The following is a 6000-nucleotide window of genomic DNA, read 5'->3' on the forward strand; positions in this document are numbered from 1 at the left end:
GGAGTGGGAGCTGGAGGAAGCCACCTTGGGAGAGGGAAGGAGGGTGGAGAGATGGAGAGCAGGTGGAACATGGGAATACAGGTGCGGCAGCAGGTGGGGATGGGGGAGACAAGCAGGTGAGGAGGATCGAGTTTACAGAAGGTGTAGAGGATCCATATCCGTTCAAGGAAAAGGAGGAGGTGGGGCAACGGAATGAGATTGTAGAGGATCCACGTGGGAGAGGGGAGACGGATGCGATAGGCGAGGTGGAGAGCATGGCGTTCAAGGACCTGAAGGGACTTGTAAAAGGTAGGGGGGGCGGAGATCCAGGCCAGATGGGCGTAACAGAGGATAGGGCAGATGAGGGATTTAAAGGTGTGGAGGATGGTAGAGGGGTCCAGACCCCACGTACAGCCAGAAAGGAGCTTGAGGAGACAGAGTCGGGAGTGTACCTTGGCTTGGATTGTCCAGAGATGGGGGTCCTCGAGAGGCGACGGTCGAGGGTGACGCCAAGGTACTTAAGGGTGGGGATGAGGGCGATAGGACGGCCATAGATGGTGAGATAGAAATCAAGGAGGCGGAAGGAAGGGGTGGTTTTGCCTACAATGATCGCCTGGGTTTTGGAGGGATTGACCTTGAGCAACCACTGGTTTCACCAAGCGGTGAACCGGTCAAGATGGGATTGGAGAAGGTGTTGGGAACGCTGCAGGGTGGGGGCGAGGGCAAGGAAGGCAAACTGGAGAAGGTGGACGGTATATTTACAAAAGGTACAGAAGGGGGTAGAGGACGGAGCCTTGGGGCACACCGGCCAAGGGAAAAAAGGTGTAGGAATCCGTGTTATGGATGGTGACGTAGGAACGACGGTGGGAGAGAAAGGAGCCGATCAGACGGACGTAGTTAATGGGAAGGGCGAAGGTTTGGAGCTTGAAGAGGAGACTGGAATGCCATAAGTGGTCATAGGCACGTTCGAGGTCAAGGGAGAGGAAGATTGCAGAGCGACAGGAATTAAGTTGTTCGGAAAGGAGATGAGTGAGGTGGAGGAGAAGATCATCGGAAGAGCAGTACGGCCGAAAGCCACACTAGGTAACGGGAAGGAGACGGTGCTGGTCTTCTTAGCACAAGCGGCGTTCCCTATATAGGCCACAGAAGGCCCACAACGCGTGCGTGAGAAGGTGCCTTAGTTGCCCTCTAGCGCAAGTAAATATACAGCGCCCCAGTGGTGAGAACAGGTGAAATCGAGATATCGCTATCAAAAACTAAACATTATTCCGACGATCGAAACACAAAACGTTGTTTTTTAATGTCTAATAACACCGGGTTCCAAGTCTTACTTAAAAGGTAACCCTTGTCTCTATTAATAAGATTATCAAATAATCGAATCTCTATGGATTCTTTTAAAACACAGTCCCAATAGTGAGATGCAGGGGCAACCATTTGTGTCTCGTCACACAGCATTTTATGTCCCTCGGTGAGACAATGCTGCGCTACTGCAGATTTCACAACCGTGTGTGCCGCTAGTGCTCAACACATCGGTCCTGAATGGTCCGCATTGTCTGACCTATATAAGCCTTCCCACAGTGGCAAGGGATCATGTACACAACGGACTTCCTCAGAACCAAGTCATCCTTAACTGAGCTAAGAAGCGCTCGATTCTTGGCTGGCGGACGAAAAATACTTTTTGATATGATATCTTTTTAGAATTCTTCATATTTCGAGGAAATGCTCCCAGCAAAAGGTATCTTCTGGTGGGTCAGGCGAAGGTCAAACTAGAAAGCACGACGGATCTGTTTATCTGTATAGCCATTTTGCTTGAACACAACATTGAGATGGTCCACTTTTTGTGTCAAGCTTTCTCCGTCTGGAATGGCATAAGCTCTTCTCGCCAACGTCCGCAGGACCTCCGTACGTTCAAACGATGGATGACAGCTAAAAGCATGCAGGTAACGGTCAGTGTGCGTAGGCTTTCGATAAACACTGTGTCTCAGTATCCCATCATCCTTTCTGTACACTAGAACATCCAGAAACGGAAGCTTTCCATCACTTTCCACCTCCATGGTAAAATTGATGCTAGGATGCAGGGAATGAAAATGATCGAGGAGGCGGTCAAGAGCTCCTCTCCCATGAGCCCACACCATAAACGTATCGTCGACGTACCTCCAGAAACAGGTTGGTTTTAAAGACGCCTTCTTCAGCGCTATGTCCTCAAAACCCTCCATAAAAAGATTGGCGATTATCGGAGACAATGGGCTCCCCATAGCCACTCCGTCAATCTATTTAAAATATTTGTCATTGACGGACAGTGATTAACCTCACGAGTGAAGAACAGAAGAGAATCGTTCAACGTGACAGAAGTTCAACCCTTCCGCAAATTGCTGCAGATTTTAATGCTGGGCCATCAACAAGTGTCAGCGTGCGAAACATTCAACGAAACATCATCGATATGGGCTTTCGGAGCCGAACGCCCACTCGTGTACTCTTGATGACAACGTGACGCAAAGATTTACGCCTTGCCTGGGCCCGTCAACACCAACATTGGACAGACGATGACTGGAAACATGTTGCCTGGTCGGACGAATCTCGTTTCAAATTGTATCTAACGGATGGACGTGTACGGGTATGGAGACAACCTCATTAATCCATGGACCCTGCATGTCAGGAGGGGACTGTTCAAGCTGGTGGAGGGTCTATAATGGTGTGGAGCGTGTGCAGTTTGAGTGATACAGAACACCTGATACGTCTATGACAGGTGACAAGTACGTAAGTGTCCTGTCTGATCACCTGCATCCATTCATGCCCATTGTGCATTCCGACGGACTTAGGCAATTCCAGAAGGACAATACGACACCCCTCACGTCCAGAATTGCTACAGAGTGGCTCCAGGAACATTCTTCTGTGTTTAAACGCTTCCGCTGGCCACCAGACTCTCCAGAGATGAACATTATTGAGCATATCTGGGATGCCTTGCAACGTGCTGTTCAGAAGAGATCTGCACCCCGTCGTACTCTTACGGATTTACGGATAGCCCTGCAAGATTCATGCTGTCAGTCCCTCCAGCACTACTTCAGACATTAGTCGAGTCCATGCCACGTCGTGACGCGGCATTTCTGCGTGCTCGTGGGGGCTGTACACGATATTAGGCGGGTGTACCAGTTTCTTTGGCTCTTCAGTGTACAAGCGATCTCCTTTATAGACAGATTGTATTGCACTGGTATCCTACCAATGAACGGAAGCCTACAGTCTGATTTACCTACTAGTGGGCCTATGTGATCACTGCCTTTCATAACACCACCAACCGCTATACCCAGGTATATGTATGAGTCGACAGATTCCAGATTTGACTCGTTTATATTGCAGACCTAGAGCACTACCTGTTTTCCTTTCGTAAAGTATATAATTTTTCTTTTCTGAACATTTAAACAAGTTGCCAATCTTTATACTACTTTGAATCTTATGAAGATATGACTGAATTTGTGCAACCGTTTCTAGACAGTACTTCTTCACATATAAGAGCATCATTTGTGGAAAGTCTGACGTTACTGTCAATATTGTCTGTAAGGTGATTACTCATTCATACATAACATGGGACCGAGCGAGGTGTCGCAGTGGCTAGCACGTTGATCTCGCATTCGGAAGATCGACGGTTCAATCCCATGTCCGGACATCCTGATTTAGGTTTTCCATGATTTCCCAAAATCGCTCCAGGCAAATGACGGGATGGTTCCTTTGAAAGGGCACGGCCGACTTCCTTCCCCATCCTTCCCTAATCCGATGAGACCGAGGACCTCGCTGTCTGGTCTTCTCCCCCAAACAGCCCAACCCATAACATGGACGGCATAAGTCGCAACACACTATCCTGGGGCACACCTGAAGTTACTTCTACATTTGTCGATAATTTGCTGCATCCAATATAGTTTGCTACATCCTCCCTACCACGAAATTGTCAGTCCAGCCACAATTTTACTTGATACCTCATATGAGGGCATTTTCGATTATAAGCGCAGAATGAGTGAAACGCCTTTTGGTAGACAAGAACCTGACTGCCTTGTCCATGGGTTTCGTAGTGCCATGTGAGGGAAGTGTGAACTGAGTTCCACGTGATCCGTGTTTTAGGATTCCATATTGAGTGGCAGTGAGGTAATACTGTCCGAGATATTTCATTATGTTTGAGCTCGAATATGGTCCAAGATTCTACGGCAAATGGATGTCAACAATATTGGTCGGGGGTTTTGTGGATCACTGCTACTCTTCGTGTAAACAGGTATGACCTGTGCCTTCTTCCAGTCACTGGGCACGTGTTTCGTTCGTGGGATCTACGGCATATTAAGTTCGAAACAATGAGTTTTATCAAACAGACTTGCAGATTATGTTGCAGACCTTTTGCAACTATTTTGGTATGATTATATTCAACCAATGGATTGGTTTTGTTAGTTAAAACATGTCTGTGAGGCCCACTGAAGTTTGATAAATCAATTTTTCATGCACGATGGTGATGAACTTGCAAAGCAGCTATGTCTAAGATACGCTAAAGTGTAACTCTCACTGGAAATTTCAATCAACAAGGATGAAAATATATTTAAAAACTACTACAACAAAAAGAGGAGGCATCAAAGTCTTTGATTCAGAGGACGGTACTCGTACATACTATCCGCCTGCTGTGGTTGAAAAAAGAGAATGATTATGTGCGCGTTCTAACGAAAGACCCTGTCTTAGATGCTTCTGATATGAGTCATTAGGCCACGACCTCTTGTATCACAAGTAGTTCTTGTTCCACGTCTCTGTAATAACGGCATTAAGAGTAGTTACACAAGTAAGACGGGTTCATTTGACCTTGTAAACTAAGGTTTTGCTACAGCCTGCAGTACTTAGAGTTCTGCGTGTAAAAGTTATACCAATGTTGCCGACGTTTAAAATTCGTATCCAACTCTTTCGCCATCAAGTTTCCGTTCTTCAGAAAGTCTTTAGCTGAGTTTTTAACACACCATATTTTTCTCAGCCATTTGTAACAGAACATGAAAGTTGTTTTAAAAAAACATACAACTCTTAAAATATTCCAAATAGGCCAGCCAGACTTCACTGATGTTTATAAAACACACGCGACCTTGTGAAAATATCCATTCGGTGAAGGCTAATCCGATAAAGAGTCTGCAAGCGTAGTTATGCAAGACGCATCCCAGCGGTTTCTTCTTATGGAAATATAACATGGAAATTTAATGAGGAACTTTGCCCCCTCGCATCTTCTGCAATTTTTTTTTCTTTTTTTACATACGGTCGATATGCATTGATTTACCGCGAAACTACAACAATTTCATCAAAGACTCGTAACGCAGGCCAGGAAGGAAGAGTTTTGTAGTTTATACAGAGCACTCGGTGCACTGAGGTTTCACGAGAGTGAGTGGCCTCTGGCATTCGGCACTGACCTGCAGCGGGCGCGTTGCGCTGGCGACAGGTGGAAAGTCGTCACCGGACGAGGTCTGGCGGCATGCGCGCTGCCTCCACGTAGCGGTCGGCGAGATACTGTTTGGCTCGCGGTCGGAGTAGCCACTGCGCACCTCGGTCTGCGCACGCTGTTGGCTGGAGCCGCCGCTTTCCACGAATGGCCCGCCACCGACATGCACGTTGACTCCTCGACGCCAGTATCAACTGCCGGCCGAGGTGGCCGAGCGGTTCTAGGCGCTACAGTCTGGAACCGCGCGATCGCTACAGCCGCAGGTTCGAATCCTTCCTAGGGCATGGATGTAGGTGATGTCCTTAGGTTAGTTAGGTTTAAGTAGTTCTAAGTTCCAGGGGACTGACGACCTCAGAAGTTAACTCACATAATGCTCAGAGCCATTTGAACCATTATCAACTCCAGTGTGCCCATCTACAACTACAATCTACGTTTACTTATACGATTCACTTTGAAGTGAATGGCACAGGGTCCTATTCAACCAGTTAATAGGGCGTGTTCCCGTTCCATTCACACATCGAATGCGATAAGAATGCTTAACTGTATCTGTATGCCGTGTAATTAATATTGCCCTC

General features: G+C 47.2%; 1 protein-coding gene across 1 annotated transcript in view; it reads right to left on the reverse strand.

The window, feature by feature from the left end:
• LOC126335120 (vesicular glutamate transporter 2-like) overlaps nucleotides 1-5568 on the reverse strand; it is a 141395-nt gene extending 135827 nt beyond the window's left edge. The window contains exon 1 of the mRNA XM_049998074.1: nucleotides 5397-5568. The gene's annotated coding sequence lies outside the window, so the exon portion shown is untranslated. The remainder of the gene's footprint in view (nucleotides 1-5396) is intronic.
• Nucleotides 5569-6000: the final 432 nt, after the last annotated feature.

This window comes from Schistocerca gregaria, chromosome 2, assembly GCF_023897955.1.
Source record: "Schistocerca gregaria isolate iqSchGreg1 chromosome 2, iqSchGreg1.2, whole genome shotgun sequence".
NCBI classification, from domain to species: Eukaryota; Metazoa; Arthropoda; class Insecta; order Orthoptera; family Acrididae; genus Schistocerca; species Schistocerca gregaria.